General features: G+C 41.1%; 1 protein-coding gene across 1 annotated transcript in view; it reads left to right on the top strand.

Moving 5' to 3' along the window:
• LOC126416733 (TBC1 domain family member 23) overlaps positions 1-13561 on the top strand; it is a 229456-nt gene that overhangs the window by 25611 nt on the left and 190284 nt on the right. The gene's annotated exons all lie outside the window — the stretch shown is intronic.

Below are 13561 nucleotides of genomic sequence, written 5' to 3'. Positions count from 1 at the left end.
GTTGATAAAATGAACATCTGAATATATGAGGGGCATTCAATAAGTAATGCAACACATTATTTTCTGGAAGCATGTAGGCTTTACTCAGGATTCCAATACAACATATTATTCCCCCACCCTTATGGCTGTTTTTCAGCATAATCTCCATTCAATACGACGGCCTTATGACACCTTAATTGGAGGAGCTGTATGCACACATGATACCACTCTACTGGTTGATGTTGTAGCCAACGTTTTGCTACATCAATAACCTCCCCATCATCAAAGTATTGCTTCCCAAAGAGTGCATCTCTCAGTGGGCCAAACAGATGGCAGTAAGAAGCTGCGAGACCCAGGCTGTAGGACCGATGAGGAAGAACAGTCCAATGAAGCTTTGTAAGGTCCTCTCTCATGTGCAATCATTGTGTGATGCCTTGTGTTGTCATGGAGCAGGAGACATTCGTTTGCATTTTTTTGGCAACGAACACCCTGAAGTTCTTTCTTCAATTCCCTGAGGAAAACAGAATACACTTTAGAGTTGATTGGAGCACCGTGAGGGAGGACTCAAACAGAATAACCCCTTCAGAGTCCCAGGAGTCTGTCACTATGGTGTTACCAGTTGAAAGTGCGGCTTTGAACTTTTTCTTTGGAGTCGAGGTGAAGTGGTACCACTCCATGGATTGTCATTTTGTTTCCAGTCCGAAATAGAGAACCCATGTTTCATTGCCTGCGATGATGATCAACAAAAAATTGTCTTGATCAGCCTTGTAACATGCAAGCAGTTCTGCACAAATGGTCTTTTGTTACTCTTAATTGTCTTCTGTTAGGCAGCGAGGAACCCAATGGGCCCACACCTTTGAGTCCTGTAATTGATGGATGAGTGTGTCACCACTGCTGACAGAGATGTCAAGTTGTGCAGTGAGGTGTTGATCACCTCGAATGAGTGTGTCTGTGTGTTCCAGCACGCGGGATATTGGACACATTTGGGTGACCTTGTTGCAGCGATGACAGATGCGTCACCTGACAGTTCATGGTGCTTTCGTTCACTGCCACATCTCTGTAGACATTCTGCAAGCACCGTTCTGCAGGCTCGTATAAATATTTGCGATGCCCTGGTTTTCTTCCAAAAGTAATTCAATGGCAGCTTTCTGCTTGGAGCACACCTCCGATATAGACACCATTGTGAAGGCTACTTACAGCACACCCACATGTTGGTAGTCCATGAAACTATAGGGGCTGAAGCAGAAACATTCCACAATGTCCCACAGCAAATCCTGCATTTTTTCAACTGAATTTGGCTGGGAAAAAAGTGTTGCATTACTAATTGAATGCCCCTTGTAACAAAAATGTAATACTTGCAAATAATGTAGTACACGCTTGCATATGAGACAGATATTTGCTAACTGTGGAGTGGGTTATTATTTGCCCAAAGTTAATGTAAATTATGAGCACAGCTGGTTCTTAACATCATGTTAAGAGTACATCTGAATTATTATGTTTTGACAGTCACCATTCACGTGATGATGTTATGAAAGGTATGACTAAAGCAGAGACACTACTGCTGGCAGTAAACAGTAACATACTGGTTTCACTGGATTTTTGCAACAGGTGAAGGAAGTCAGTGAATCAGTAACTGAAATAGCTACCTCATTTTGGTAATTGTTGAGCAGAGAATTATTATGGTTTTCAAGTTCTGTTACTAAATATATCACAAAACAATTTGCAATCGGTAGACTATAATAATTAATAAAATATTAAAATAAAAGCAGTTATCCAGAATGTTTCAAAGTATACTTAGTTTCTCTCAAAATGGGTTTTCACAAAACAGTCCGGTTGTTTTCTCATACCGAGCGAGGTGGCGCAGTGGTTAGCACACTGGACTCGCGTTCGGGAGGACGACGGTTCAATCCCGTCTCCAGCCATCCTGATTTAGGTTTTCCGTGATTTCCCTAAATCGTTTCAGGTAAATGCCGGGATGGTTCCTTTGAAAGGGCACGGCCGATTTCCTTCCCCATCCTTCCCCAATCCGAGCTTGCGCTCCGTCTCTAATGACCTCGTTGTCGACGGGACGTTAAAAAACGCTAACCTAACCTAACCTGTTTTCTCATATATATCAGCTTTTGGCATGAGTGACTTATTATTCTGGCTCTGAACTACATCTGACATCACTTTTAAGGAAAGTGTATGCTTTCTGGAAACTTCTACTTCCTTTGCTTGTTAAACATCTATAATAAGCCTAACACCTTGAAACCGGTTCTACCCCTTCTTTGTGTTAAGTTTGATATGCACTGACTTGGGCCAATATTTCCTTTTTTTTCCATTGTTGAATAACTACTGGACTATGATCAGTTTATTGTAATTTTCTGGATTATTGAAGGCTGAGAAAGACAGACAAGTGGTTCAACATGTGACATGAGAGTGAATGAATGAATGAGGGTGGGGCATTTTTGTGTGGGTTACATCATCTTGTGTATTCAGCTGCCTGTTGTAAGTCTTTTCATTTGTTGCTGCTTTGGCAGCTTGCACATTAATAATGATGAAATGATGAGGAGGACGACACAACACCCAGTCCCCAAGTGGATTAAATCTCCTACCTGGCCGGGAATTGAACCCAGGGCCCCCTGCATGGCAGCCAGCCTTGCTGGCCAGTCAGCTATGAAGGACAAATATCTATGAACACCAAGCACTGCCATTTAGTACACGCAATGAGCATCTGCATTCCACCTGATTGTCGTTTTCATTTTAGGGAGATGATATTATCCAGCTACATTTCTCCTCAGTAATGAAAGCCTGTGTATTGTTGCAGTCTGTTTATTTCTGCAACAGACATGTTTGATTTTGTTAATGAATTTTTGTTTCACAAGCACTCTAAATTGATTAGAAAATTTTTCTTTGACAAAATACATAAGTACAAACAGAGATTTATCCACACAATTTCTTGCCAGCTAAATGTATTTTAAGGTATGGTGCAGTCTCTCAGTGAGCATGTTGATGATCAGCATAGCATGCAATCTCTAGCTATTTGCACATCAGTGTATGCTATGGACATAGTTCTCCAGAAAGTATGCCCAAAACTGTGCTGTAGCAGAATCGTGTTCTAGACTTTATTTTAGAGCAGGGAGCATGATTTTAAAAGCAGGAACATCTGTCTCCTGTAATGGTGTGTTGTTGGTTCTGTACACTTCTATTTGTTTCTCTTGGCATCTTACATCAGTGTTTACTTTTTTCATACATCTACAGGTCACATGCAGTAGTCTCTTATTTGTGGTGTTATCATTGTAACCTTCCACATGTTACAGAAAGTTCTTGCCAAGTCTGATCCGAAAAATTTAATGAAAGTTTGGAAAATGACGCTACCACATGGTCCTTTCTGTTGTGTGTGTGGAACTTATGTGGAAATCCTTGCCACACATAATCCGTTTCCAGTTAACATCATTGTTATTGAGACTGTGTGTCTCATCAGTACAAATACAATTGATTCCACACTTCAGAATTCCTACCTTGGTATTTTCATCACTATTAACACACGTAATCTGTGCTTCGTAGCTTTGGACGTAATTCCTTGTGTTGTAGCAGACGATGATATATAAATCTTGTGTGATTAACGAGTGAATTCTTTCTAGCTGTGAGTCCAATTCCAAGTGTCAAATTACATCAAATATACAATGAAAAAGAATTTTATTAATGATATGAGGAGAGCAGGTAGTGGCAAGTATGGCAGGCAGGTTTGCTGTGGTGGTTCGTAAAGCATAACAGTTTGGCACTCTCTAACTAGTGGTTGGCATGCAACTACAGCGTAGCACCTATCACTAATGTCTCTTCCTGTGTTATTACCTCTTCTCACATGTTGTATATTATCATTTGACATTTGCATCTCCTATGAGTTGGTAGTAACTTATTTTTAAAACTCTTCCATTAAGAATTTATTGCAAGCAGTAATATTATCATTCAACTTAATTCCTACTTTCCAAGTAGGGTAGCAAACTGCTCAAAAATAGGCATTGATAATATGTTTATAGAATGGTATAATGAAAAAAAAAAATTACAAAACCAGTAATCAATTGGCTCTCAGACAATGATAGCAATTCCTTATGTAAAACTTTAATATTGGTCAGGATACAGAAACTACTAAATAGAGGTCAGGGGGTAGTCGCTAAACCAAACATTGATAATTTTAGATATTATCTTGTCAAAGAAATGAACTAGAGTGATGTATACACTGCTTGTGACATGAATGAAAAAATACAACACATGGTCTTTACCTTACATGAAATCTGTTTTCCGCGAAAGAAACCAAAATTACCAAAACCTTAAAGAAGAAGAAGAAGAAGAAGAAAAAGGAGGAGAAAGAAAAAGATATACTGGAAGATATTGAAAATAGTAACAGAAATCAAAGCAAGTGCATTACGAGAAAAAGATAGTCACATCAGGTTAGAAAATGAAGAAAGAAACTGATGGATTTAGGTTGTAAAGTAGGTAAAGTATTTCTTGAAACCATTTGAGATAGTACCACACAAATGATTAGTATCAAAAGAGAGGACACAGCATTTTTTTCGGATGGAGACTCATTGACACACGAGGTCTGTTCAGAAAATTCCGGAACATTTGTAATTTCGTGATAATGGTGTGTTGGAACGAAATGAGTTTGGCATTCCTTCACATACATGTGTTTAATGTGTAACTGCCAGAAATTTCATTGTTGTATGTCTGTTAGTTATTGTGCAGTACTCTATTGAGTAGAACATTGTTGCACAGTTTGTGAATTTCGACATGGCAGAGTTAGAGGAGCAATGCATCTGCATTAAATTTTGCTGGAAATTCAAGAAAACCTTTACAGAGACACACCAAATGATGCGGGAATTTTATGGTGATGATTGCTTAAGCTGTACTTGGAGTTACGAATGGTTCACGTGGTTTAAAAATGGCTGAACTGAAGTTGCAGATGACTCCTATTCAGGACGCTCTTTGACGTCTACTGATAACGCTCATGTCACGAATGTCAGCAAAATTGTGCATCCTAGTCAAGGCAGACTGACTGAGAGATTGCAAAAGGATGTAACATTTTGGTTGGATGATGATATGAAATCCCAACACAGCGTCTTGGATTGCATCGTGCTGCCACCAAGTTCATCACGCAGCTCTTGAGTCAAGACCAGAAAGACCTTCGCCTCACAATCTTTGAAGAGCTTTTGGATTGTGGAAATGAGAACAAGAGAACAAGATGTTCCATAGAGAATCATAGCTGGTGATGAGACATGGGTCAACAGTTATGATGTTGAGACCAAGGTTCAATCTTTGCGGTAGGTTGGGAAAAGTTATCATCAGGTCAGGTCAAATGTCAGAGCCAAACTGACAGTTTTGCTTGACTTTGGAGGAATAGTTCATCATGCACTTGTACCACAGGGACAAACTGTTCAGCAATGGTACTATTGGGATGTGTTGCAATGCCTGCGAGAAAATGTGAGAAGGAAACAGCCTGAAGTGTGGTGAGAGAATTCACGACTCTTGGTATCACGATAACGTACCCATTCATTCATCCCTGTTTGTGTGTGACTATTGCACAAAAATACAAAATCATTGTGCTGCCTCATCCTCCTACTCTACAAACATGGCACCTGCAGCCTTTTTTTTATTTCCAAAGTTGAAAACCTCATTTAAAGGACAAAGATTTGCAACGATAGATGAGATAAAAGAAAACTCGCAGACGGCACTTCACATGATCCCGCAAGAGGCCTACCAAGACCACTTCCGGAAATGGAAACAGCATTGGGAGCAGTGTATCAATTGTGGAGGAGTATATTCCAAAGGCGACCATGCGCAGTAAGTAAAAGGTAAGTATAGAAAAATTTTGTTGGCGAAGTTCCAAAATTTTTTGAACAGATGTCATATGTAGGAGTAACTTTTTGTGTGCACCAGGGAAGCATTTTGGGACTCCTGCTGCTCATATTGTATATTAATGTCCTTAAAGACAATATTAATGGTTACCTCAGATTGTTTACAGGTGATGGATTTATCTGTAATGAAGTACTAACTGACTGAAGTCAGTGAGAGTCATAGAGGCCAATTGCATACAGTTCTTGAAATGTCAGTTGATGCCCCAAGATAAAGGAACAGCTAAATGGGCATGGGAAAGTGCAAGCCATTTATCTAAGTAATTTGTTATGTCACAAGAGTCCAACAATATTTTATTGCACAGTTAAATCTTATAATTCAGCTACCTGCCAAAAAACATATTTCTTCTAAATTCTCTTATTCCATCTTATCACTGTAAATATAGAGCATTTTTCAAACATACATTAAAAATGGAAAATCTTCAATTCAGATTTACAGGTAAACAATGCACAAAAATAGGTTCAGTATAAATAAATAGAAAAAATAAATTTTTTATAACGCTGGGCAAGATTGAATCACATAATTCTGAAAACAAGTTTGATCAATCAGAGAAGGCGACCTGGCAAAAACACATTTCTTCTGAATTCTCTTAGTCCATCTTACCACCACAAATATAGAGCATCTTTCAAACATACATTAAAAATGGAAACCCTTCAATTCAGATTTATAGGTAAACAATGCACAAATAGGTTCAGTATAAATAAATTTCTTATACCAATGGTCAAAGTGAATCACATAATTCTGAAAACATATTAGCTTAATCAGGAAAGGCACTTGGGCATATTCAAGCCACTTACGTGGAAAAATAAAGTACCATTTAACAATTGAGCATTACATCATTGTTAAAACTGTTACATATAAACCAAACTTCAGACAGGGAATCATGGAAGGGGTAGGTATGGCAGGCCAGGTCTGAATAAGATGGTTTAGAATAATGGGCACTACTGGGTAAATTATGCCCAATTGCTGCAAGATACACTACTGGACATTAAAATTGCTACACCAAGAAGAAATGCAGATGATAAACGAGTATTCATTGGACAAATATTTTATACTAGAACTGAAATGAGATTACACTTTCACGCAATTTGGGTGCATAGATTCTGAGAAATCAGTACCCAGAACAACCACCTCTGGCCATAATAACGGCCTTGATACGCCTGGGCATTGAGTCAAACAGAGCGTGGATAGCGTGTACAGGTACAGCTGCCATTGCAGCTTCAACACGACACAACTGTTCATCAAGAGTAGTGACTGGCGTATTGTGATGACCCAGTTACTTGGCCACCATTGACCAGATGTTTTCGAGTGGTGAGAGATCTGGAGAATGTGCTGGCCAGGGCAGCAGTCAAACGAACAGTTTCTGTATCCAGAAAGGCCCGTACGGGACCTGCAACATGCGGTCATGCATTATCCTGCTGAAATGTAGGGTTTCGCAGGGAACAAATGAAGGGTAGAGCCACAGATCGTAACACATCTGAAATGTAACGTCCACTGTTCAAAGTGCCATCAATGCGAACAAGAGTTGACCGAGACGTGTAACCAATGCCACCCGATACCATCACGCTGGGTGATACGCCAGTATGGCGATGACGAATACATGCTTCCAATGTGTGTTCACCGCGATGTCACCAAACAACGATGCGGCCATCATGATGCTGTAAACAGAACCTGGATTCATCCGAAAACATGACGTTTTGCCATTCGTGCACCCAGGTTCATCGTTGAGTACATCATCGCAGGTGCTCCTGTCTGTGATGCAGCGTCAAGGGTAACTGCAGCCATGGTCTCTGAGCTGATAGTCCATGCTGCTGCAAACGTCGTTGAACTGTTCGTGCAGATGGTTGTTGTCTTGCAAACGTCCCCATCTGTTGACTCAGGGATCGAGACGTGTCTGCACGATCCGTTGCAGCCATGCAGATAAGATGCCTTTCATCTTGACTGCTAGTGATACGAGGCCGTTGGGTTCCAGCACAGTGTTCCGTATTACTCTCCTGAACCCACCGATTCCATATTCTGCTAACAGTCATTGGATCTCGACCAACGCGAGCAGCAATGTTGCGATACAATAAACCGCAATCACGATAGACTACAATCTGACCTTTATCAAAGTCGGAAACGTGATGGTACGCATTTCTCCTCCTTACACAAGGCATCACAACAACGTTTCACCAGGCAAGGCCAGTCAACTGGTATTTGTGTATGAGAAATTGGTTGGAAACTTTCCTCAAGTCAGCACGTTGTAGGGGTGAATGCTCTGAAAAGCTAATCATTTGCATATCACAGCGTCTTCTTCATGTCGGTTAAATTTTGCGTCTGTAGCACGTCATCTTTGTGATGTAGCAATTTTAATGGTGTAGCAGTTTTAATGGCCAGTAATGTAGAAACTCAACTTTTGAGGGATGCCATAGGGAGCCAGGGGGCTGTAACATCACAGAGGTTACAGTGAGATGGGAAGCAGTGCGGTGCCCACACGCATATACACAGCGTATGTGGACCAGTAGGTAACAAATAACATCCTGGACCAGCACCTCCAAAAACCACGAATGGTACGGAAGGACGAGAGAAAGCATATAAATCATGCATAATAATTGTGGAACATATGAAAATGCTCAGACCAAGACAAGAAGCTCAATGTGAATGTGGCTCCAAGCCCCAACCAAACCTTACATGTAAAAACAAGAATTTTACAATAAGAATTACTAAAAGAATTAACCAGTTGATCTTACAATAAAATATAACAAGTTAATGTAATAATCCCAAAGCCCTCAGACACATTAAGTGGCTTAGAAGGTAATAAGCAAGTCTTGGGCTAACACTCAAACAACTACAATCACAATCATATTTGAAACAATAAGTATTACATTTCCTGAAAGGGCAAAACTTCACCAGAGTTATAGAATTCAGTTATTCAAAAGAGCCAAGATTTAGTGGACTACTAGCGTTTACTTATCACAGCCATAGGCAATTTTGTGTTCACTACATCAGTCAGGGAAGCAACAACTTCCAATACAAATCAGACTCAATTTCGACTTCAGTGGTCACTAACACACATGGCGGCCTAGAACACGTGACAATTAATTTTAGGCGCTGCTGATAAACAAGTGGACAGATAACAAGTTGTAATTAAAAGAAATTTTAAAACACACAAATGCCACACTCAAATGACTTCAAATGGAGGCACCAAAAGGTAAATTCAATTCTTTAGAGTGATGGAGAACCACAGGCAATCCGGTGTAGCGGGAGAAACTTCAACACTGGAGCACATGCATCAATCATGTAACGAGTACCTTACCCCCAAGGTTAGAACAGACAGCATCAGAAAATGAACAACACTCCAACACCCATATCAGCAACTATGCTTTCGTAATGCAGGGTAAATCGACTGTGTTGACATTATGCCCACATACTGCTGATTAGCACAACTGTAGCAATGACAACCCACTGAGACAGTCGTGCACCTTAAGCTCAGCCAACATGGCTCAGTTCCGTTTCGAGTTTAATTTTGAGTGCACAATGTTTTCTTTATACTGTGTACACTAAAACCACCTTGTGATAGTCCCAGAAGAATCGTAAAAGTGAAAGATGTGCATTAGGCATGCTGATGCTCTGAAGGAATAAGGTAATGTTCTTCTTTTGCTCGTCTTTAGAACAGCCGACTGACATGAGGACTCTCATGTTACTTGTGAAATTATTTCTTGGTCAAGGAGGCTTGATTTTCAGAGGTTAATCTCAGAAAATTGGAGATTCAAATAATGGAAATATTCTTGGGATGTTAGAGCTCTTGAGTCATTATGACCCAGTTCTTACAAAACACATTAGCAAGATCAGGGACCTACAAGAAGTTGGAAAACATTTTCAAGAATGAGTAATTTGTAATTGTGCCCATCACACTATGGATGCCATCTTGGAACTGAAAGAAAATAAGGAGAATTATTGAATTATTGTGTGCTTGTAAAGACTTATCTGGAATATGTGCAGCTGAGAGTTGTCATGAAGCAGTTTCTTTTTTTGGAGTGGTTCATCTTCCCTACATCCTGTTCAGTAGACATCCACAATGATGGGAATTGGTGAAACTGGGTGTTGGAAGTTCTTTATATCCTGTGCCTGATAAACAGTGGAGTACCTGGGTTGATGCTGCAATACCAGTTGCAGCTGGCTTGGATGAAATTTCCTTGCTGTCATACCTCTCAGTAAGTTAAATTTGTCAGCTGAAACATTGTTTGGGCACCACGGAAGACTGACGTCTGGAGGACCCAGGATAACCAACCAGTATGTTTCCACTGCGGACGACCGGGACATGTGGTGCGCTATTGTCGAGAAAGGTGGCGGATATTTGATGACGCCCGTGCCAGAAGACAGCAGACCGATCTTAGCCGATGCCAACTCCGGGAAGATAAAGATGATCAAGAAGGTGTGGGTACAGGACGACATAGGTCAACATCGCCGCAAGCTATGCTGCTGGAGAGTACGCTCCCCAACAGGCTGATAAAGGTCTCCTTCGCAGTTTAGAAGCTCCAGCCGATCACCTAGCTGCCGCAACCTGGAAAATTAAAAGGTGCGACCTTCCTTGGAGGTGAGGCCGCTGAAGAGAAAAATCCTCCGCTGTCAATCACTACGAAAATGATAGGAAACTTAAGTTGATATCCTCATGGATGGCTGACCAGCCCAAGCTCTTGTGGGCTCTGGAGCATCACATTCGGCATTTCAGAGAAGTACCATCGCCAGTTGTATAAAACTGTATTCGTCGACAACAAAACATCTCTGCTGAAGGTGGCTAATGGGAAATATGTAAAACCTACAGGAAGATGTCATTCATGTGGGTATGAGTGGCCATGCACAGCCCTTAGAATTCGTCGTCTTACAAGAGTGTAGTCATGACGTCATTCTCAGATTGGACTTTTTGAAAGCTTCTCAGGCGATTATAGATTATGGTCGCTTGAAGATTATCATAGACAAGACGAGATACTGTGGACAGAAAGATGCGCATCTGAGTGTGTGGAGACTGTGTGTGCTGGATGAAGTGATTATTCCTCCAATAAGCGCTAGAAAGGTAACTGTAATGTGTCATGCCATGCATCAACCCATGGATCTTGTAGTGGAATGTAAGAGAAGCATACCACTGAAGAATAATTTGGTCATCCCAGCCTCTGCCGTTTCGTTTAAGAACAGATTGGGTGAGATGTGTATAGTTAACTGTCACCATGAACTACAGATCCTTCCAAGAAGCATGTGCATAGCAAAAACTGAGCCATTAATTGCAGAACAGCTGAACATCATAGAAACCTCCCATGCCGAGTTTTTGGGCGAAATTAATACTACCACTATGAGAAAAGATCTTCTAGCTCGACTATCACCAGATCTCACTAAGGAACAGCAGAAGAAGCTACTTGCCATTCTTCAAGAGTTCTCTGAAAGCTTCAATCCACAGGTGAAGAGCAAATCAGACAAATCGATGGTGAAGCACCGGATTAGCGCTGGAGACCACCAACCAATAAGCCAGAGAGCATACTGTGTTTCACCAACGGAATGTCGAATAATTTGCGACGATAAAGAGAAAATAATGAAGAATGACATCATTCAGCCTTCGCAGAGCCCATGGTCGTCACCAGTGGTCCTCGTCAGGAAGAAGGATGGCAGTTGGCACTTTAGTGTTGATTACAGGAAGCTTAATAAGATAACTGAAAAGGACGTTCACCCTCTTCCATGAATTGACAATACACTAGATTGTCTGAAGTGGCTAAGTTTTTCTCAACCATGGACGTGTACTCGGGATACTGGCAAATTGAAGTAGATGAGGCTGATCATGATAAAACTGCATTCATCACCCCTGAGGGTCTATATGTGTTGAAGGTAATGGCATTTGGTTTGTGTAATGCACCAGCAACTTTTGAACGGATGATGGATAATCTTCTAAGTCACCTGAAGTGGACGATGTGTCTTTGTTATCTACACGACGTTACAGTGTTCTCAGAGATATTTCATGAACACATGAAAAGACTTAGGGCTGTTCTTAAATGTCTCCAACAAGGCGGACTGAAACTTCATCTAAGAAAGTGTCTTTTTGGAGCAAAATAAATCAAAATACATAGACACCTTGTGTCAAATGAAGGTGTGTGGCCAGACCCAGGAAAGGTGAGATCTGTAACGGAATTTCCTATTCCGAAAAGTATTAGAGATGTGAGAAGCTTCCTCGGATTATGTTCTTATTACTGTAATTTTTTCAAAGACTTTTTTATCAAAGCCAGGCCACTCCAAGAGTTGTTAAGAGCCGATGCTAAATTTATCTGGGGTGGTGCTCAACAAGATTCTTTCAATGTGCTGCAAAAAGTTCTGACAATTGACCCTGTACTTAGTCTGTGTGATGAGAAAGCAGCTACAGAACTACACACAGATGCCAGTGGGTATGGAATCGGTGCTGTTCTGGTGCAAATTTCGTATGGAAAAGAGAAGGTTATACTATGCTTCTAGGACACAAAGCCGAAAGAAACTACTTGACTCCAGAAAGAGAATGTCTTCCTGTGATCTGGGCCATGTGCAAATTTTGACAGTATCTCTATGGGAGGCCATTCATGGTTGTTACAGACCATCATTCACTTTGTTGGTTGACAGGTCTTAAGGATCCAACAGGACGACTCGCCAGGTGGGCACTACGTCTTCAAGAGTATGACATTACCATAGTGTACAAAAGTGGAAGAAAACACCCAATAAGCCAACTGTCTCTCAAGGATCCCTGTGCAAGACCATATCTCAAATTATGCTTGCCTTAAATCGGTCAGTTCAGAAGGATGTAGGTTGCAGTAGTTACTGGAAGATGAAGAAGCTTGCACAGGATAGAGTAGCATGGAGAGCTGCATCAAACCAGTCTCAGGACTGAAGACCACAACAACAACAACAACAACAAATCGGTCAGAGGATGTGAAAGGGCAATTTGAGGTAGTTAATGGATTACTTTGCAAGAAAAACTTTGATCCGTTTGGAAAGAGGTGGCTACCGGTGATTCCTAAACACATGCACTTAGTTGTCCTACAGAAATTCCATGACGCACCTAAGGCCAGACATTTAGGATTTATTAACACATACAATAGGATCCGCAAGAGATTTTTCTGGTCAGGTTTATTTAGGAATGTCTGTCGCTATGTGTCGCACTGTTGAGAGTGTGAGAGGAGAAAGGCAGTTCCTCAGAAACCACGTGACCGACTCATACCAATTCCACCAGCCGAAACGCCTTTCCAGCGTGTTGGGATTGATCTCCTTGGATGATTTCCAACGTCTGCTAGTGGCAATAGGTGGATTATTGTTTGCACTGATTGTCTGACATGCTATGCCATTACAAAAGCCATGAAAACTGCCAAAGCATTCAAGGTAGCCAAATTCATCGTGGAAGACATTGTATTAAAACATGGTGCCCTAATCCCATTAATTACTGATCGAGGGAAAGTTTTTCAATCTAATCTTGTCAACTGCCTACCATCCGCAAACTAACGGGCTTACTGAGTGCGCTAATAAGACCTTGGCCGACATGCTATCAATGTTCATCGATGTTGAGAAGAGCAGCTGGGATGAGGTGGTACCTGTTGTGACGTTTGCCTCCAACACTGCTCTGATGCATGGGTGTGAGGCAACTATGATGATGGACACTGTGTTTCCGTTACATCCTGATGATGTGGACGATGATTACATCGGTCAG

This window comes from Schistocerca serialis, chromosome 8 (assembly GCF_023864345.2).
Source record: "Schistocerca serialis cubense isolate TAMUIC-IGC-003099 chromosome 8, iqSchSeri2.2, whole genome shotgun sequence".
Lineage (NCBI taxonomy): Eukaryota > Metazoa > Arthropoda > Insecta > Orthoptera > Acrididae > Schistocerca > Schistocerca serialis.
This window is presented reverse-complemented; position numbering and strand designations above follow the sequence as displayed.